This window comes from Rana temporaria, chromosome 4 (genome assembly GCF_905171775.1).
Source record: "Rana temporaria chromosome 4, aRanTem1.1, whole genome shotgun sequence".
NCBI lineage: Eukaryota > Metazoa > Chordata > Amphibia > Anura > Ranidae > Rana > Rana temporaria.
Window position 1 is genome coordinate 312,219,471 of NC_053492.1, and position 22,808 is coordinate 312,242,278.

Below are 22,808 nucleotides of genomic sequence, written 5' to 3' on the forward strand. Positions count from 1 at the left end.
GCAAAAAAAAAGAAAAAAAAAAAAAAATTTTTGTTGGGGGGGCACATGGTGGGGCACAGCATGATGTTGGGGGGGTCAGGGCCCCCTCTGGCCCCCCCTAGGGACGCCTCTGTCTGTAACCAGGCATAGGTTAATGAGATGTTTTTTTTTCGGTTTAGCTGCTTGAAGACACACAGTTTCAAATGGCGTTAAGAGTTTCGTGAGGTGTTTATATCTTTTAGAGCTTAAGACATAACTATGTATCTGACGATATTACCAATTTGTCATACAGGGTTGTCCCCTCTGAGTTTGAATTTCCAAAATTGATTTCAGCCTGTTGCCACTTAAACAGTATGTGGCCAAAAAAGGCATATTCCTATCAGTATAGGACTGTAAGGGCATGTTCATTCCTGGTGGGAAGTCAGGATTAAAGGTTAACAGTGTCAAAGGTCCTGGGGATGTAGTCAGAGATTTGGGTGATTTCTTATAGATTTTTGAGCGTCGCCCCAACAAGAGGATGTTGTTTCAACTGACTGGGGCATGATTCCCATGATATCCACGCAGAATGCGTCACTGGGATTGGTCCCAAATTGATTTCTAAAGCCATTCGATCCTTTTTGCCTGCATGGCATGTCCAAAATCAGTATTTATGGCTTGTAGTAGGGGCTTAAAATTTGTTGCGTAAAGTAAATCAAGTTTTGGTGTCAACTTGATAGAAATTAGTTATAAATATAACTATAGTATGTGAATGTGTCACATAAGTTTGGCATAGTAATATGTGGCTGGGTTATGAAAAACAGAAGATCAGCTGCATATGCTTCAGATTTGTAAGTTCTGCCTCCTACCTGAAAGCCATATATGGATGGCAAGTTGTTCATTGTACGGATTAATGGCTCTAGTGTGAGAATGAACAGCATGGGGGAAAGGGGACAACCTTGTCGTGTTGCATTTCAGATTATTACCGTATCTGATAGAGCACCATTGATCTTTATTTTAGCAGAGGGGTTGTGATATAAGGTTGCTATCCATTACACCATATGTGGTTTCAGTCCAATGTGTTTACAGGTAGCGAGTAGAAAGTCCCACTATATGATACGCCGGGCGCAAGTACGTTCGTGAACCGGCGTATGTTACTCATTTGCATATTTTTAATGGGAACGCCGAATGCGTCCAGCGTAACTATGCGCCCACGATACGCCGGCGTAGGCAAGTTACGTCTGACGGCTGAAGCCATGTTTTCAGGCGTATCTCTCTTTGTGAATCGGCGTAAAGATGCGCCGGCACACATTTTAAATTACGGCGGCGTATCTGGAGATACGCCACCGTAACTCGTTTCTGAATCTGGCCCAATGTGTTTAACTAGCAATTGTGTCAGTCTTTACAAATAGCATTATAGCCTTAAGCCTAATACACTCTGGTCATATATATTAGCAAACAAGGGACTCATACACATTAATACAGATGCAATAGTTATATAGTATAGGTTACAATATAGATATATAATATATGTATTATTGCATGATTCTACATCATCCGTTGTGTTTTGTGGATAATATTTAGGGCTTTTGTCACATTGTCCCTAGCCTCTCTGCCTGGCATGAAGCCTACTTGTTCTGGGTCGATTAATTGGTGTAACAGTGGTCTTAAGCGGTTTGCTAAAATGTTTGCAAATAATTTCAAGTCGATATTAAGTAATGAGAATGGTCTATAACTGGAGCAGTATTATTTGGTTTGGGTAGTACTGTAACATGGGCTCTCAAAAAGTCTTCTGGGATCTCTTGGGTGTCGTTTATAAAGTTGAAAGCTTTTAGAAGGTGAGGTAACAGGAGTGTGGATAAGGATTTGAAGTAATGTGCTGTAAAACTATCTGGGTCCTGTGAAAAGGCGGCGGGGGACAGATGCAGCATCATTCTGATGCTGCATCCACCTAGGTAAGTATGAATAGGCAAAAGAAAACAAAAAAAACATACTTCTCTTTCAAGAGTTCCCTTAACTGGTGGCCAAGCCAACCCCTGAAAAACAACCCTACATCATAATCCCACCTCCACCCAATTATTTTGACCAATGTACAAAGCAAGGTCCATAAAGACATGGATGAGCGAATTTGGGGTGGAAGAACACAACTGGACTGCACATCAACCTGATAAAAACACATTTGGAAGGAACTGAGTGCAGATTGTGAGCCAGGTGTACCAATACTTTTGACAATATAGTGTATAAGGTATACAATTGGTTGTTGCTTTTACCATGGCTGATATGCTACAGGCAAATACTGCAGACCACAACAGTGCTGTATGCAGCAGATATGTTAATAAAGACCCATGCTGCATATCTCTTTTTTTTTGGAAATGATTGGGGATACATGGATGGGATACGGTTCAGGGAATTTAGGGCTGTGGTTTTGACGTTTTTATTTGGGACTGTGAAAAGAGAAGCCCACAAACTATACTAATAAACTGTTGGGCCGCTGGCTAATTTGTAGGAATTTGAGATCTTGAGCTACATTTTTTAAACAGTAAACTTTTCTATAGCTTTTAGATCTGTTGTGGTGCCCGCTTCCACCATTCATTTCAGGCCCACTACCGCTGGACAAAAAATCATTGCCTCAGCTAAAACTATCTAAAAAAGCTTTTGTGTCAAGTTGTACAGTTGCTGTTAGCCAAACAATATGTAACAGACAAAAAAAATTAATTACAGATGCATAGTTACATAGTTAATTTGGTTTCAAAAAGACACAATTCTATTGAGAAACAAAACAAAACAAAAACACACACAAATCAAAAACCTACATATACAGTACTAAACCCCATACCATTGATCCAGAGGAAGCCAGCCTCCCCCCCCCCCCCAATAAAGCATGATCCAATTTGCTCCTCAGTGGAGGGAACATTCCTTCCTGATCCCCCAAGAGGCAATTGGATATTCAACCTTTCCTTTAAATATTAGTATCCAGTAATATTTAGTGCATTTAGTGCATGCAAAATATGTGATGGCAGAATATGGTGTCTTTGAGAATATTGTAATACACCACATAAGGTTTTGCAGTGGTCCATGTCCCCTATACCAGATCTCCTTGTGCACTTTAAAAAAAAATGCATATTGGCCATGAAAATCACCTGAACTGATTTTCAAGATTTGGCTCTAGGTTTCCATTTTTTATACTTCAGGATTTGTTCCAGGATTGCCCTGCAAAAATAATCCAATCTTATTTGATCATCCCTAGTAGGAAAATGAATGATGGCTGTAAAGGGAATGTGTAAAAAAAAGGCCTGTATTTAATGTATTTCCTCAGCTCATCTCATGCAACTTCATATGGCTCAGTCCACTAATATAGAAATTCAGATATCTCTGCTATTTTTCTCATCTAGGTAAATATAACTGATGAGATGTAAAATCAGTTCTGTGATGCAAAACGTGCCCAGAGGTTGATCGATTTGTCAAAACAAATAGACCCTTTCTCAATAAAAATATATGAATGAAACAGCCGCACTTGCTCACCCAACGCTGCATCAACAACAAAGTTATTATGTGTCAGACAAAAATATTTCACGGTGTTACATGTTATTAATTTTAACTTTCTGCTTGGCAGAACAAAGATGCAGTAAAGCAAAGTGACAAAATAATGCTTACGGACTACTCATGCCTGCATATTCTGTGAATTGATGAATACTGATAGATATGTAAATAATGGCATGTTTTTGGTTTGCATTGTGTTCTTTCCTGCTGATGAGACTGTACTATCTAGGACAGGATTCTAAAAGTAAAAAATATAAGAAGAAATAAAATCATACTATGTTGATCTATACAGTTTTCTGACTGCCGTGGGGAACATGGAATATTTTTCCTTTTAGAGAGATCGGACCATGCTTTACTATTGTGAATGATTTAGCTTTAGGGTTCTGAGGATGCCAGAATTTTTTTTCTGAGCTTTTTTAACTTAATTGTTTATGTAACTGTGATTTATTTAACCACTTAAGGACCTTGCCTGTTTTTCAGACTCAGTGTTTACAAAATTAAAACATTTTTTTTTGCTAGAAAATTACTTAGAACCCCCAAACATTATATATATTTTTTTCTAACACCCTAGAGAATAAAATGACGGTTATTACAATACTTTTTGTCACACCATATTTGCGCAGCGGTCTTACAAGCGCACTTTTTTGGGAAAAAACACTTTTTTGAATAAAAAAATAAGGCAATAGTAAAGTTAGCCCAATTTTTTATATTGTGAAAGACAATGTTACGCTGAGTAAAATGATACCCAACATGTCACATTTCAAAATTGCGCCCGCTCGTGGAATGGCGTCAAACTTTTAACCTTAAAAATCTCCATAGGCAACATTTAAAAAGTTCTATAGGTTGCATCTTTTGAGTTACAGAGGAGGTCTAGGGCTAGAATTATTGCTCTCGCTCTAACGATCGCGGCAATACCTCACTTGTGTGGTTTGAACACCGTTTTCATATGCGGGGGTTACTCACGTATGCGTTTGCAAGCTTGTCGGGACGGAGCTGTTTAAAAAAAAAATGTTTTGTTTTATTTATTTTATAAATTTTTACACTGTTTTTTTAAAAAAAATGGGTCACTTTTATTCCTATTACAAGGAATGTAAACATCCCTTGTAATAGAAAAAAGCATGACAGGTCCTCTTAAATATGAGATCTGGGGTCAAAAAGACCTCAGATCTCATATTTAGACTAAAATGCAATAATAAAAAAAAATTGTCTTTTGAAAAAAATTACAACAGGAAAATGTGCCTTTAAGAAGCATGGGCGGAAGTGATGTTTTGACGTCGCTTCCGCCCTGCTATTCTATGGAGATGGGTGGGGGCCATCTTGCCCTCACTCGTATCCCAGCCAGGCGGGAGGAAGGACCCGATCACTTCCGCCGCTCCCGACGGCTCCGGTAAGCGGCGAGAGGGGGGGCCCTCTCCCGCCGCCGATAACTGTGATCTTGTGGCGAATCCGCCGCGCAGACCACCATTATCGTTTAAAGGACTGGCGCCTGAACAGATAGATATCTCGGTTGTGGAAGTCTTGTCCAGTGTGAAGTTTCCACAGTCTGTGTTGATTTGGGGAGCCATGTCATCTGCTGGTGTTGATCCACTGTGCTTCATTAAAGCGGAAAGTTCACCCTCAATTTTGACTTTGGCTCAAGTAAACCTACAGGCAAAAGACAATAACTAATCCGTTGTTTTGTTTTTTTTAATCGCGATCCTTACCTGAGTACTGCAGCAGTTTCTCTCCTGTCCATCACTATTCCCCGCGGGAGTGGGCATTCCTAATCACAGGCTGTGATTGACGTGTTTCCGACCGGCGCATATTGCGCGTCACAAGTTGCCGAAAGAACATCGGTGCGGCTCTATACGGTGCATGCGCACCAATGTTCGGATTCTTTCGGCAACTCGTGACGCGCAGTATGCGCCGGTCGGAAGCACGTCAATCACAGCCTGTGATTAGGAACGCCCACTCCCAAGGGAAAGCTGGGGGTGAAAATAGCCGTATAATGGTATGTATGAAAAAAAACAACAACAGCATACTGTCGGGCTCCATGTATTGTTAGAATTTTTTTTTAGGGTGAACCCCCGCTTTAAATCCAGGGTCAACGCAGCCGTCTACCAGAAGATTTTGGAGCACTTCATGCTTCCTTCCGCAGACGAGCTCTATGGGGGATGCTGATTTCATTTTGCAGCAGGACTTGGCACCTGCCCACACTACCAAAGCACCAAACCTGGTTCAATGACCGTGGGATTACTGTGCTTGATTGGCCAGCATACACACCTGACCTGAACCCCATAGAGAATCTTTGGGGCATTGCCAAGAGAAAGATGAGATACATGAGACCCAACAATGCAGAAAAGCTGAAGGCCGCTATTGAAGCATCCTGGTCTTCCATAACACCTCAGCAGTGCCACAGGCTGATAGCTTCCATGCCATGCCGCATTGAGGCAGTAATTGCTGCAAAAGGGGCCCAAACCAAGTACTGAGTACATATGCATGCTTATACTTTTCAGAGGTCTGATATTGTTCTATGTACAATCCTTGTTTTATTGATGTAATGCATGTAATATTCTAATTTTCTGAGATTGTGGATTTGGGTTTTTCATGAGCTGTAAGCCATAATCATCACAATCATGACAAATCACGACTTGAACTATCTTGCTTTGCATGTAATGAGTCTATCTCATATATTAGTTTCACCTTTTAAGTTGCATTAGTGAAATAAATGAACTTTTGCACGATATTCACATTTTTCAAGTATCACCTGTAAACTGCTTAATACCTTTTCTCATCAGCAGTTAGAGCAGTCTCGTGACTTCTATCAGTGTCCAGCAGAGCACTGGTTACATTTTACAGGAGGAGTTTTCATTCTCCTCTGATTGTCCTATGAGACTGCATGACCCCTGACCTTCTGTCTGGACAGTGCTGATTGGCCCTGTGCTGATTACATGCACTCTCCCAAGAAAAAAGAAAAAACAAACTCTAGCAATACGCAAAAAAACTGAGCATGTGCATCTTGTCCCCAAGGATCTGTTCTATCAGGAGATGATTTGCGGACTGTGGATGAAGAGGAAGATTAGAGAAGACAGAATCAAACATCCTTTTTACACAATGTGGAGGATTAACCCTTAGGTTCCACAGTGATTATAACAAGCACACTTACTGCATATACAGACTGATATTACTGTTGTGGGTTCTGTAACACTTTATTGTATTGCACATGCATTCAAGGACATGAAGTAAGTAAATATCACTGGGCCACATAGCAAAATCTCTCTCAAATTCGGCAATTTAACTTGTGCTCACAGTGGACTCTAAGTGCCTTTTGGAGGAGGGGATAAACAGCTCAATCTCCATATTTGCGGACGATACTAAGTTAAGCAAGCAATAACTCCTCTGCAGGATGTGGAAACCTTTAAAAAAGATCTGAACAAATTAATGGGGTGGGCAACTACATGGAAAATTAGGTTTAATGTGGAAAATTTTCAAATAATGCATTTGAGTAGCAAAAATATGAATGCAAGGGGAGATCCTGTGGGGGAATCTAGGATGGAAAAGGACCTGGGGCTCCTAGTAGATGATAGGCTCAGAATAAATTGATTACAATGTATTACAATTCCAAGAACATGATCATAAATGAGCATAAAGACATAATGAAGCATATAGTTTATAATCATAAATCTGTGCAATACAGTCTTTGAAGATACGTGATCTACATATACATCTTTTGTACTTGACACATTTCGCGAGCTCTGCTCACTTCCTCAGGAGTTGATGCATGTACAAAATATCTAAAAAATAGTAAATATCAGTAAGATATAACATTCAATGATGTATGGGGTTAGAAAAAAAGCATGTGACCTCTGTACGGCACTCCATACTTACATTATGGTTGGTTAATCCAAAGGACTGATCCCAAATGGCGAGAACGGGGAATGCTCCACCCTGGAGCTGAAGTGGCGTGACCCACAGCAACCAGTCGAGGACCCAGTGGAGGGTGACCATGGCGAAACGAAAAGTGACAGAGTGTGTGTTCTGAATTGCCCCATTGGCCATATGTGTCATGACAACTGTAATAAAGATATATATGTATCTAAATAAAAATAAAAATAAAATAATGACCTGCAAGTATAGGTAGAGTATTGCTGTTGTATAGTGGAGTCAATGAGAATATGGACATGGATGCAAGCAGAAAAAAAAAAGAAGAGATGAAGAGAATGGATAGGTAGGGTGGAGATGTAAAAAAAAAACAATAGGGATGAAGGGGAAGGGAAGAAAAGAAAGGAGAGGAGAGAAAGAAGATATGTCTCTGGCGTGCCTTGTTAATCATATACAACATAATGCCCATGCCAATATTGAAATATGTAGATGGATCTATTATTAATCATCATAATGGTATAAGAGTGCAATGGTAGTAGTAGTATAGATATCATTGTTGTATCACTGTTGTGAGCTGAGGTAGAACAAGAGCACCGGCAGGGGCACATGTAAAGAGGGAGAGGAAAAGGGGGAGTGAGGAAAAGAGGGAGAGAGTGGAGAGTGTGTTAGCAAGGATATCTTGCTGGTTTATCAAAGTTTTTAGAAATGCAAATGTATCCAACGTAGGTTATATGAGCAAAGTACGATAAACATAATAGGTATCGGTGCCAAGTTTACCGCTGTGTAGGACCTCTCAAATCTGGGAGGACAAACCAAATGAAATGGAGAGAGGAGCGTTCTCCAGGTCAACCCCCCAACTTAAGTCCCCGAGCAGAAGTGTCAGGCCATACCCCTAACACCATACGTGACATGGCTACGGTGCGAGCCTGCACTGCACCCGCTGACCAGGCTGATACAAGTACATTGTGGACTTTGATGTGCCTTAAAGGGGTTGTAAAGGTTTGTTTTTTATTTTCTAAATAGGTTCATTTAAGCTAGGGCATTATTGGTTCACTAACCTTTTTCTTCGATTTCCCTTCTAAGGCCCGGATTCACGTACGAGTTACGCCGGCGTATCTCTAAATCCGAGCCGTCGTATCTATGCGCCTGATTCATAGAATCAGTTACGCATAGATTTGTATTAGATCCGACCGGCGTAAGTCTCTTACGCCGTCGTATCTTAACTGCATATTTACGCTGGCCGCTAGGGGCGTGTACGCTGATTTACACCTAGAAATATGTAAATCAGCTAGATACGCAAATTCACGAACGTACGCCCGGCCGACGCAGTACAGATACGCCGTTTACGTTAGGCTTTTCCTGGCGTAAAGTTACCCCTGCTATATGAGGCGTACATGCGGCGTACCAATGTTAAGTATGGACGTCGTTCCCGCGCCGAATTTTGAAATTTTTACGTCGTTTGCGAATAGGGCTGGGCGTCATTTACGTTCACGTTGAAAGCATAGACGATTTGCGGCGTAATTTCAAGCATGCGCACTGGAAAAAAGTTTTAAAAAAGGTAGTTTTTTTCAGGACTCCTGAAAAAACTACCGTTTTTAAAACTTTTTTTCCATTGATACATGTTCCCTGGGGCAAGACCTGGGTTTTCAAAGACGTTTTCACAGGCATACTATAGACACCCAGCAGGTACAATATTTAAAGGAATTTTTCATTTTTTTATTTTTTATTTAAGCATCATTAAAATCACTGTCCTGCACAGGAGCAGTGATTTTAATGATGCTTAACCACTTAAGCCCCGGACCTTTAGGCAGCTAAATACCCAGGCCAGGTTTTGCGATTCGGCACTGCGTCGCTTTAACAGACAATTGCGCGGTCGTGCGACGTGGCTCCCAAATACAATTGGCGTCCTTTTCCCCCCACAAATAGAGCTTTCTTTTGGTGGTATTTGATCACCTCTGCGGTTTTTATTTTTTGCGCTATAAACAAAAATAAAGCGACAATTTAGAAAAAAATGCAATATTTTTTACTTTTTGTTAGAATAAATATCCCCCAAAAACATATATAAAACATTTTTTTTCCTCAGTTTAGGCCGATATGTATTCTTCTACCTATTTTTGGTAAAAAAAAATCGCAATAAGCGTTTATCGTTTGGTTTGCGCAAAATTTATAGCGTTTACAAAATAGGGGATAGTTTTATTGCATTTTTATAATTTTTTTTTTTTTTACTACTAATGGCGGTGATCAGCGATTTTTTTTCATGACTGCGACATTATGGCGGACACTTCAGACAATTTTGACACTTTTTTGGGACCATTGTCATTTTCACAGCAAAAAATGCATTTAAATTGCATTGTTTATTGTGAAAATGACAGTTGCAGTTTGGGAGTTAACCACAGGGGGCACTGTAGGAGTTAGGGTTCACATAGTGTGTGTTTACAACTGTAGGGGGGTGTGGCTGTAGGACTGACGTCATCGATCGAGTCTCCCTTATATAAGGGATCACTCGATCGATACGCCGCCACAGTGAAGCACGGGGAAGCCGTGTTTACATACGGCTCTCCCCGTTCTTCAGCTCCGGGGAGCAATCGCGACGGAGCAGCTATAAACCGCCGCATGTAGGACGTACATGTACGCCCATTTGCCTGTACGTGCCATTCTGTGGACGTACATATACATGTGGCGGTCGGGAAGTGGTTAAATAATTTTTTTTTTTTTAAATTAAAAATTCCTTTAAATATTGTACCTGCTGGGTGTCTATAGTATGCCTATGATAACGTCTTTAAATAGCACAATCACCTGCCTGCCAGTAAATTAGGAAGAACTGATCTAGCTAAACTATACAGGCCCGGATTCAGATAGGAGATACGACGGCGTATCTCCTGATACGCCGTCGTATCTCTGAGTGCGGGCCGTTGTATCTATGCGCCTGATTCAGAGAATCAGTTACGCATAGATTTCCCTAAGATCCGACTGGTGTAAGTGTCTTACACCGTCGTATCTTAGGCCACGTACAGACGAGCGGACCTGTCCGATAAAAACGGTCCGCGGACATGGTTCCAGCCGACATGTTTCTTAGCATGCTAAGAAACAGTTGTCCGCTGGAAACCTGTCCGGTCGGCCGGAAAATTGTCCGGTTGGCCCTACACACGACCAAACATGTCCGCGGGAACTGGTCCGACGGACCAGTTTCAGCGGACATGTTCGGTCGTGTGTACGAGGCCTTAGGCTGCATATTTACGCTGGCCGCTAGGTGGCGCTTCCGTATATTTCTGTGAGGAATATGCAAATTAGGTAGTTACGCCGATTCATAAACGTACGTCCGGCCAGCGCATTTTTTTACGTCGTTTACGTTAGGCTTTTTTCGGCGTATAGTTACCCCTGCTATATAAGGCGTATCCTATGTTAAGTATGGGCGTCGTTCCCGCGTCGAGTTTTGAACATTTTACGTTGTTTGCGTAAGTCGTTCGCGAATAGGGCTAGGCGTAATTTACGTTCACGTCGAAAGCAATGACGTTTTGCAGCGGAATTTCGAGCATGCGCACTGGGATTTTTTCACGAACGGCACATGCGCCGTTCACAAAAAACGTAAAATACGCGGGGTCAAGTGACATTTAAATAAAACACGCCCCCAACATCCCCATTTGAATTAGGCGGGCTTACGCCGCCACACATACGTTACGCCGCTGTAACTAAGGGCGCAAGTTCTTTCTGCATACGGAACTGGCGCCCAAAGTTACGGCGACGTAACGTATCTGACATACGTTACGCCAGCAGAAAGATACATTGATCTTTCTGAATCCAGCCCACAGTGTATAAATATATGTACAACACCTGGGATGTACAGGGTGGGCCATTTATATGGATACACCTTAATAAAATGGGAATAGTTGGTAATATTAACTTCCTGTTTGTGGCACATTAGTATATGTGAGGGGGGAAACTTTTCAAGATGGGTGGTGACCATGGCGGTCATTTTAAAGTCGGCCATTTTGAATCCAACTTTTGTTTTTTCAATAGGAAGACACATCATGTGACACATCAAACTTATTCGGAATTTCACAAGAAAAACAATGGTGTGCTTGGTTTTAACGTAACTTTATTCTTTCATGAGTTATTTACAAGTTTCTGACTACTTATAAAATGTGTCCAATGTGCTCTCCAGTGACTTGCGGTGAGTGCTACGCTGTGGGTTCTTGTTGAATGAAGCTAGGACAGCCACTGATGTTTCTTCATTAGTGACAGATTTCATACATCCACATTTTGGCAAATCCAACACTGAACCAGTTTGACGAAACTTATCAAGCAGTTTGCTAACTGTAGCATGGGTGATGGGTGGTCTCGTAGGCGGTCTTGCATTGAAATCTGCTGCAATGACCCGGTTACTGTGTTCACCAGACATCAACACAATTTCTATCCGCTCCGCACGTGTTAACCTCGGCGACATGTCAATGGCTGTAAACAAAGAGAAACTTGTAAATAACTCATGAAAGAATAAAGTTATGTTAAAACCAAGCACACCATTGTTTTTCTTGTGAAATTCCTAATAAGTTTGATGTGTCACATTACCCTCTTCCTATTGTAAAAACAAAAGTTGGGTTCAAAATGTCCGACTTCAAAATGACCACCATGGTCACCACCCATCTTGAAAAGTTTCCCCCTCACATATACTAATGTGCCACAAACAGGAAGTTAATATCTTCAACCATTACCATTTTATTAAGGTGTATCCATATAAATGGCCCACCCTGTATATATATCCTCTACACACTGTAACATTAACTGACTAGCCTACCTACCTGCCTGCCTGCTCTATCTACCTGCAAAAAATGACACTCTCTCTGTCTCTCTCTGTTCTCCGTTTACTGCCGCAACACACTACACAAGGCCGCCCTGCAGGCGGCCTTTTATAGTGTGGGGCGTGTACTAAACCCCCTAAGCCATAATTGGCCAAAGCCACCCTTTTACACAAAGCAACAGGAGATCTCAGCATCAGGTTGTTTAAAGATGATTATAATCTTCTGCTTAGAGTCTCTGAGTCTAGGAGGGGGTTGAAGCAGTCATTGCTGATATGGTCACAGAGGCCCCAAATCTGTATCCAGGTCTAAGGTTCCCAGAGTCTGTGTATTTCAGGGAGACATGAACCCGAATCCCAAGCAAAACCACTCCAAAGGTTCCCCAGGCCCACAACTACCAAAGAATAGAGCCCCCCCAAAAGTCAGGGCCCATAGTCATTAGGCAATGGGCTACCCTGCAGTCCCTTCCAAAAGTCTCAGTTAAGTCAGTCACAGTATTGCTATATGGTTGGGAATAAAGTATACTGAGTTGCAGCTGTGGTTTCTATAGGTAACAGAGAAGAACGTTTTTGAGTGGTGTCTAGAGGCAGGAATGGATTGGTGCAAGTTAACAGAGGCTGAGTATGATATATTTGACCAGGCTTGGATTAGGGGTTAAACCTTTCTTGCTAGAGAATGTACCGCATTGATACAATCCAGCCAAACCTCTCATGAATATACTGAATAATGTTTAAAAAGGTAGTGCTTATCATCCAATAACCACAGAGCCAGTAACCAGCAAGTGTGACAGGGGACATGAACAGGGATAATCAGGGCACTGATCATCAGTTCCCATTAATGCAGACTCATCAGTGCCCATCAGTGAAGGAGAAAAATGTTTTTTTTTTTTTTACAAAATATAACTTGGTCTTTTTTTTGTTTGTTTAGCAAAAACTAAAAAAACTGTGGTAATTAAATACCACCAAAAGAAAACTGTATTTGTGTGAAAAAAATGATAAAAATGTCATATGGGTACAGTGTTGCATGACCGTGCAATTGCCATACAGAAATTGACAGCACTGAAAGCTTAAAATTGACCTGGGAAGGAAGGGGGTGAACATGCCTGGTACTGAAGTGGTTAATATAATGTGACTCTCTTGCACAGCTATACCATGGGCATATCTGACAACAGTATCCAGTTTATCTGAGCTGCTTTCCTAGCAGCAGAGCCACTATTAGATCAGTACACTTGATGTCATGATGAATACCTTTCGAAAGTACTTCACAAATGAATGTTAAATGTAAACCTTTTTTGAAGTGAATGGACTTTTTTTTGGATGAAAACCACATTCACTGTTAACATGTTTCTCAAATAAATTTCTACACCTTGGGCTTGATTCATGTAGATGCAACCTTATTAATAAGATTTTTCCGGGAATTACGCATGCACAGTTCTGACCCCGAGCCGATCGCCACCATTTTTACTGGCACCTTTCCCTTACTACAGACTTTTACGTACAGGGAAAAGGTGCCTTGTTTTAACGAACTGTCCATAATTGTACGGACAGTTGGCAACACAGTTTGATAGTTGATAATAAACTGTGAACATGACTTACTGGGTCTCACAGGGCAGGTGCCAAGGAAATGTTCTGTTCCCCCACAGTACAAGCAAAGGTTGGCCTGTCGCCATTGCTGTCTTTCCTCTGGAGTCAATGGGGCACGGATCAATCCTAGCTGCATGGGTTCGACTTTAGGGACAGAGGTAATAGGAGGAACTGGAGAAAGTGACTGTACAGGAGAAGACCTGGGGGGTACCCAGCCTTGACGAGGGGCCTGAAAATGCTCAGAGCGTCTCTCATGCATGCGTCTATCCAGCTTAGTTGCGGCTTGAATTAAGTCCTCCAAAGTGGCTGAGTTCTCAATCCGGGGCTAACACATCTTTTAACCCTTCTGACAGACCCTGTCGGTATTGGTATTTCAAGGCGGGTTCATTCCACCTGGAGTCAGCTGACCATTTACGGAATTCCGCAGTGTAGTCCTCCACTGGCCTTCTCCCCTGAGATAGAGTATGCAGGATGGCTTCAACTGTGGCAGTGCGTTGGGGGTCATCATAAAGTTGAGCCATACTATCCTCGACTTCTGGGGTCCCCCGGTGGCTCTCTCGAGGTTACCTTGCGGGCTCGCGTCCAGCATTTGCATCTATAAACACATGTTTACATACATGTGCTTGTCCTACATAAAGCTTTTCATATAGAGAGCTTTAGCGGGGGTCATGGGTGTGCTTTACATTTTTTTTATAATTTTTATTTACTTTATATAATTGTCACTGATCACCAATGTAAGGGACATTTTTCCCACTGACCAACAATGTAAGGAACCTTCTTCCCACTGATCACCAATGTAAGGAGCATTATTCTCACCAATGGTTCTTTCCGCCAAAGTGTTGTATATACTGTAAGGCCTTGTACACACGGTCGGACTGTCTGATGAAAACGGTCCGCCGGACCGTTTTCATCGGACATGTCCGCTGGGATCATTTGGTCTGATGGCTGTACTCACCATATCAGACCAAATTCCCTGTGGACAGGATACGCGGTGACGTGGCCACGACGAATCACTTCGACGCATGCGGGGGATTTCGGCCCAGCGGACATGTCCGATGAGTCGTACAGACCATCGGACATGTCCGATGGACATGGTGCCATCGGACATGTTTCTTAGAATGCTAAGAAACATTTGTCCGCTGGAAAACCTGTCCGGTTGGCCGAAAAATTGTCCGATAGGCCGTACAGACGACCGAACATGTCCGCGGAAACTGGTCCGCGGACCAGTTTCAGCAGACCTGTTCGGTCATGTGTACGAGGCCTAAGGAATAGCTCTCAGTATACAGATATCAGTGTTAGGGAAAAGCACTCAGGGCCAGATTCAGAAACGATGTACGCCGGCGTATCTCCAGATACGCCGCCGTAATTTCAAATGTGCGCCGTCGCATCTTTACGCCGATTCACAAAGCTATATACGTCCAAAAACATGGCTTCAGCCGTCCGACATGACTTGCCTACGCCGGCGTATCGTGGGAGCATAGTTACGCTGGACGCATTCGGCGTTCCCATTATAAATATGCAAATGAGCTAGATACGCAGATTCACGAACGTACTTGCGCCCGGCGTATTAATATACGCTGTTTACGTAAGGCGTACGACCGGCGTAACTTTACCCCTCATAAAGCAGGGGTAAGTCTTGTTTAGGTATGGACGTCGGAAACGTCGGAACATCGTCGTATTTTACGTCGTTTGCGTAAGTCGTACGTGAATAGGGATGGGCGTAAGTTATTATTATTATACAGGATTTATATAGCGCCAACAGTTTGCGCAGCGCTTTACAACATCAGGGAAGACAGTACAGTTACAATACAATTCAATACAGGAGGGATCAAAGGGCCCTGCTCGTTAGAGCTTACAATCTAGAAGGGAGGGTCAAGTGGAACAGAGGGTAGTAGATGTGGGGGGTGATCAGATGGACAAAATTAGAGTACAGTTGTTAGATGTTGGTAGGATAGGCTTCTCTGAAAAGGAGGGTTTTCGTTCACGTTCACGTTACGTTACGTTCATGTTAAGTTCGCGTCGACAAAGCATTGAGCCGATGTATCTTCGGGAGTATTTGCGACGTGAATCTGAGCATGGGCGCGCATGCGCCGTTCGTTAGGCGCGTCATTTACGTGGGGTCACGATTCATTTCCATACAACACGCCCCCTACCAGCCTACTTTGAATTAGGCGGGCTTACGCCGGCCAATTTACGCTACGCAGACGCAACTTACGGAGCAAGTGCTTTGTGAATACTGCACTTGCCTGTCTAAGTTGCAGCGGCGTAGTGTAAATAGGATACGCTACGCCTGCACAAAGATGCGCCCAGATAGGTGAATCTGGCCCTCAGTGTATAGATGTCAGTGTAACACATAGGGAATAGCACTAAGTGCTATTCCCTATATATAACTGACATCTATACACTGAATGTAGACTGTTTAACCACTTAACGCCCGCCGCACACCTATTTACGTCCACAGAATGGCACGTACAGGCAGATGGGCGTATATATACGTCCCTGCCTTCTAGCGGGTCGGGGGTCCGATCGGGACCCCCTCCGCTGCGTGCGGCGGGCGGCTTACCTCGGGGAGCGATCCGGGACGACGGTGCGGCTATTCGTTTATAGCCGCCCGTCGCGATCGCTCCCCGGAGCTGAAGAACGGGGAGAGCCGTATGTAAACACGGCTTCCCCGTGCTTCACTGTGGCAGCTGCATCGATCGAGTGATCCCTTTTATAGGGAGACTCGATCGATGACGTCAGTCCTACAGCCACACCCCCCTACAGTTGTAAACACACACTAGGTGAACCCTAACTCCTTCAGCGCCCCCTGTGGTTAACTCCCAAACTGCAACTGTCATTTTCACAATAAACAATGCAATTTAAATGCATTTTTTGCTGTGAAAATGACAATGGTCCCAAAAATGTGTCAAAATTGTCCAAAGTGTCCGCCAAAATGTCGCAGTCACGAAAAAAATCGCTGATCGCCGCCAATAGTAGTAAAAAAAAAAAAAATTCATAAAAATGCAATAAAACTATCCCCTATTTTGTAAACGCTATAACTTTTGCGCAAACCAATCGATAAACACTTATTGAGATTTTTTTTTTACCAAAAATAGGTAGAAGAATACGTATCGGCCTAAACTGAGGAAATTTTTTTTTTTATATATGTTTTTGGGGGATATTTATTATAGCAAAAAGTAAAAAATATTGCATTTTTTTCAAAATTGTCGCTCTATTTTTGTTTATAGCACAAAAAATAAAAACCGCAGAGGTGATCAAATACCACCAAAAGAAAGCTCTATTTGTGGGGGAAAAAGGACGCCAATTTTGTTTGGGAGCCACGTCGCACGACCGCGCAATTGTCTGTTAAAGCGACGCAGTGCCGAATCGCAAAACCTGGCCTGGCCATTTAGCAACAAAATGGTCCGGGGCTTAACCGGTTAATGAGCTTGTTGCACAAATCACTTTATTTATGATATCTATGTATTTAATCCATATTGAGCACTATATTTGATTGTCTGCTTTTGCTTGGCACACACGCACAATTGCACATGGTGATGGAGTCATTATCGTGTGCGATTGTGCATGTGTGCCAGGCCTAAGCAGAAGCAAACAGCCAATCAAATATATTGCTCAAAATGAATTCAATAAATATGCATAGCCATAGATATCATAAATAAAGTGTAATAAAGTGATTTGTGCAGTGCAACAGCAGGTACTACTTTTAAGTCGACTGCGGATGCGACTACAGGAAATAACCAGAGACTGCGGATGCGACTACAGGAGATGACCAGACTGCGGATGCGACTACAGGAAATAACCGGAGACTGCGGATGCGACTACAGGAAATAACCAGAGACTGCGGATGCGACTACAGGAAATAACCAGAGACTGCGGATGCCACTACAGGAGATGACCAGACTGCGGATGCGACTACAGGACATGACCAGACTGCGAATGCGACTACAGGAAATAACCAGAGACTGCTAATGCATCTACAGGAGATGACAAGAGACTGTGAATGCAACTACAGGATATGACCAGAGACTGTGAATGCGACTACAGGAGATGATCAAGTAGCCAGTTTTAAAATTGAAAGTCAGACAGACTTCATGGGATGGGGTGGAGCAGGGCAGGATCAGAGCATCAGTGGAGCTCCTTGCCCCGCCCCTCCCTGCTAACAGAGCCTCCCTCAGCCTAAGCCAAGCCAAGTAGCGGCTATCTCATAGAACATCGGCGCCGCGCTCCAGCAGGCTGGCCACTGTGCTGGAAGCTATATTAATCCGGGAGGACAGGGCGGGCCCTCGGTTAGTGCCCGAGTGCCTGAATGGACAGTCCACACCTGACCTTTAAGATGAGACACTGTAGTTCAGGCACGTCCAAAGTCTGGCCCGTGGGCCAAATGCGGCCCCCCTGTTGATTTAATATGGCCCCCCTGGGGATTTGGATATATATATTGTTTGTGGCCCCCAGGGCCACAAAAGATATATACCGCATTTATCGGCGTTGCCTTGGAGGGGACAGGACGAGCGCCATCAGATTACATGAAGAGAATCTCCTGTTTACTCAGCAGCGTCTGTATTGGAAGTCCCGTCTCCTGGGATGCCATTGGACGACTGTTCTGTCTATCATTGGAGGCAGGACTGTGTATTAAAGAGGCCACAGAGTAAACAAGAGATTCTCCTGTTTGTAACCTGTTGGCACTCGCCCCGCCCCCTCCCTCTGCCCTCCAAGGCTGCAGATGGGCATCGATCAGGCTGCACTGATGGCAATGGTAAGGCTGCATTCATGGCACATGTGAGGCTGCGTTTATGGCACATGCGAGGCTGCATTGGTTGCATAGGTAAGGCTGCATTGATTGCAATGGTAAGGCTGCATTCATGGCACATGTAAGGCTGCATTCATGGCACATGTAAGGCTGCAATTATGGCACATGTAAGGCTGCATTTATGTGAGGCAGCATTGGTTGCAATGGTGAGGCTGCATTGGTTGCAATGGTGAGGCAGCATTGGTTGCAATGGTGAGGCTGCATTGGTTGCAATGGTGAGGCAGCATTGGTTGCAATGGTAAGGCTGCATTCATAGCAATGGTATGGCTGCATTCATGGCAATGGTTTGGCTGCATTCATGGCAATGGTGAGGCTGCATTCATGGCAATGGTTAGGCTGCATTTATGGCAATGGGGAGGCTGCATTCATGGCAATGGTGAGGCTGCATTCAAGGCAATGGTAAGCTTGTGCGTGTTATATGCCGATAAATACGGTGGGCCGGATTCAGAAAAGAGATACGCCGGCGTATCTCCTGATACGCCGTTGTATCTCTGAGTCCGACCGTCGTATCTATGCGACTGATTCATAGAATCAGTTACGCATAGATCTTCCTAAGATCCGCCAGGTGTAAGTGACTTACACCGTCGGATCTTAGGCTGCAATCTCCCGCTGGTTTCGTTTTTTACTTGCGACGAATATGCAAATGAGGTTTTCCGCCGATTCAGAAACGAACGCCCGCCCGTCGCTTTTTTTTTACGTCGCTTGCGTTCGGCTTTTTCCGACGTATAGTTACCCCTGCTATGTGAGGGGTATCCTATGTTAAGTATGGCCGTCGTTCCCGCGACGAGTTTTGAATTTTTACGTCGTTTGCGTAAGTCGATTCAGAATACGGCCGGACGCAAGTTATGCTCACGCCGAAACCAATGATGTCCTTTCGGCGGAAATTCGAGCATGCGCACTGGGAAAAATCGCAGACGGCGCATGCGCTGTTGGATCGGCGGGGGGACGCGCCTGATTTAAATTGTACACTCCCCCTAGCCGTGGAATTTGAATTTGAATTCCGCCGGGGGATTTACGATACGCCGCCGCAAGTTTTGAGGTAAGTGCTTTCTGAATTAAGCACTTGCCTCAAAAACTTGCGCCGGTGGATCGTAAATCAGATAGGTTACGCGGATCTAAAGATCCGCTAACCTATCTGAATCTACCCCGGTATATACAAATAACACGCCCAAGCTTATCCTTAGTCCTAAGCAGCGCTCTGGGATTCGTTGGCGCCACAAAAGAAATATATACAGTATATCCAAATAACACGCCCAAGCTCATCTCTTCACCACACACAGCCACAAAGGCAAGAGAATTCTTGTTGGGCAGTGTATTAGTGCTCAGACGAACACACTTAGACCGAATTTTAATGGTTCAAAGAATGTCAGGCAAAATGGTTGGCTCTCACGCATGTTCATTTCATCAAATCTGGCCCTCTTTGAAAAAAGTTTGGACACCCCTGCTGTAGTTGGTAAAGAATCTTGCAGGGGATCCAGAGGCAGTAGCATAGATTTCTCCCAATTTTTACCAAGCCCTGAAAATCTGCCAAATGCATAGACATGTCTTATTGCCTATAGTTCTTCTTTAAAAAAAAATCTACAATGGCAGCTCACATGTTTCTATCTTGACAGGCTCTTTTTAAAGCTTATACAATAAAATAAAACTAACAAAATCTACACAAATAAGATTTAAAAATAATGTTGAAAATATACATTGTAAGGGGTTAGCTCAGTAGCGGGGGTGTGTGACCCTCTGGATGGGTTTACTACACACGGAACTTATACAGAAAGGCAGTCGAAGACAGTTGAAAACAAATATTTTCATTTATTCTTCCATCTTGCTGGAAACAAGTTCAAGCATCCAAACAGCATAAACAAAATCAAACATAAAATAAACCCTGGCCACTTGGGGCGTCTACCTTTACCACACAGGAACATATCGATTGGAGTCTAGCATAGCCTATTGCTGGGCAGACACTGCTGGTCATACAGCAGAAAACAAAAGTCTTTTTGATTTTTTATCACACAGAAAAATCAACAGCACCTCACCTCTTTAGAAGTATTTCTGTTAACTGCACTCCTTCACTTAGAAAGTCTCAGGATGCAGCAATCAGTAGTAATCCTCTGGATTACTTATAGAGGCCTTAATTGCCTCATTCTGAACAGCTGAAGTTTTTCAACGCCCTTAAATCTTTATGGCTACTTCTGCAGCCGACACCTAATAATAATTGGTGTATTGTCTAAACAAGGTAGAAATGTATCTCCCGTCTGTAACAACACCCACAGATTTACCTGACTTCCTGTCACAACATGTACAGTACATGCTCTGTATATTAACTTTTCTTTATAGTATAATCGTGCAGAGCAATTAGAAGCTTTATTAAGAACTTGTAGTTTTACTAATACTTTACTTTTATGATTCCATAACGAAGTTTAAATCTTAAAATGTTTCAGGATTTATTTTAACAAAACTGTAAGGCCCCGTACACACGGTCGGTTTGGTCCGATGAGAATGAACCGAAGCTCATTTTCATCGGACCAAACTGTGTATAGGCTATCGGTCTGGTTTCCTTCGGTCCAACATTTCTAAACATGCTTCAAAACTGAACCGCTGGACCGCTGCCCGATTGGACCAAACCGATGGTTAGTACACAAAAGCATCGGTTCAAAACCCGCGCATGCTCAGAATCAAGTCGACGCATGCTTGGAAGCATTGAACTTCGTTTTTTTCAGCACGTTGTGTGTTTTACGTCACCGCGTTCTGACCCGATCGGATTTTGAACTGATGGTGTGTACGCATATCAGGCCGTCAGGCCACTTCAGAGGTGAACCGCTGAAAACGGTCCGACGGGCCAGTCTCATCGGTTTGGTCCGACCGTGTGTACAAGGCCTAAGTAGATTGTGGGTCACACAAGAGTGTTCTTGCAACTGGAAGCTGGATAATTTATGCAACTATATTGTCACATTGCTGAATGTCATAGAAAGTAAAATACATAGAATTGGGTATGGATTTTATGACCTAGAGTTATAGGTCAGTTATCTTGTTAAAAACCTACAGGTTTAGCCAGAGCATCGTACAAGCATTCCATTACATCTTACAAGACAATAGACAACAATGAACTCAGACATATAGTACTGTGCAAAAGTTTTAGGCAGGTGCAAAGAAATGCTGTAAAGTAAGAATGATTTAAAAAATGTATATTTTAATTGTTTATTTAATCAATTTACAAAATGTAAAGTGAGCGAACAGGACAAAAAACGAAATCAAATCAATATTTGGTGTGACTTCAAACGAGCATTAATTCATATACTTTGTACACTGTGCACATGCACAAAATCAGGGAAAGTGTATGACTAATCAATTATACCAAGCAGATGCTACTGATCATCAATTTCACATGTAGGTTTAGACACAGTCATTAACTGAAACAGAAACAGCTGTGAAGAAGACTTAAACCTGGGTAAGAAACAGCTAAACTCTGCTAATAAGGTGAGATTGTAGACGATAGTTTCAGATCACAGGTCAAACACCATGGCAAGACTGACCACAGCAGCAAGACACAAGGTAGTTATACTGCATTAGCAAGGTCTCTACCAAGCAAAGAATTCAAAGCAGACTGGGGTTTCAAGATTTTCTGTGCAAGCTTTTTTGAAGAAGCACAAAGCACTGTGACCCGTTTTCACCTGTCAGCTGTTGGTGGACGTCACAGAGCCGGTCTAGGCTAAGGCAAGATCACAACAATGGAATCAGGGTCTGCCCACATACCTGGACCAGCACCCGGCTCAGCCTCTCAGCAAGCCACTGAGAGCATGAGCTAACTGATCCTGCCCCCTTCACAGCACAGCACTTTGGTTAGTGTGGGGAGGCAGAGCAGAGGGCTGGTGACTGACAGTGACTACATAAAGAGACAGAAGGATTTGAGGCAGCCCACATCGACAGAACATCTGTTGTTAGTTCTCTAAGGTGTTTGGAACAACCTACCTGCCGAATTCCCTCAAAAACTGTGTGCAATTGTACCTAGAACAATTGATACTGTTTTGAAGGCAAAAGGTGGTCACACCAAATATTTGATTTGGATTTCTCTTCTGTTAATTTACTTTCCTTTTTCCAATTCATCCACATTTACCTGAACCTGAAGCAGGGCCGGTGCAAGGATCTTTGACACCCTAGGCGAATCCTAATTTTGCACCCCCCCCCTCCCCGCTGCGCCCCTGACATCACTTTACTCATGTGACCTATCTGACACATACACTGACCCCCCTCACCTGACACAATGACCCCCCC

General features: G+C 43.1%; 1 long non-coding RNA gene across 1 annotated transcript; it reads right to left on the reverse strand.

Moving 5' to 3' along the window:
• Positions 1-6,664: 6,664 nt before the first annotated feature.
• LOC120935404 lies at positions 6,665-7,530 on the reverse strand. Its single transcript, XR_005748461.1, has 2 exons — positions 7,363-7,530; positions 6,665-7,268 (listed from the first exon to the last, which is right to left on the reverse strand). It is a non-coding gene; the product is annotated as an uncharacterized LOC120935404 (long non-coding RNA).
• Positions 7,531-22,808: the final 15,278 nt, after the last annotated feature.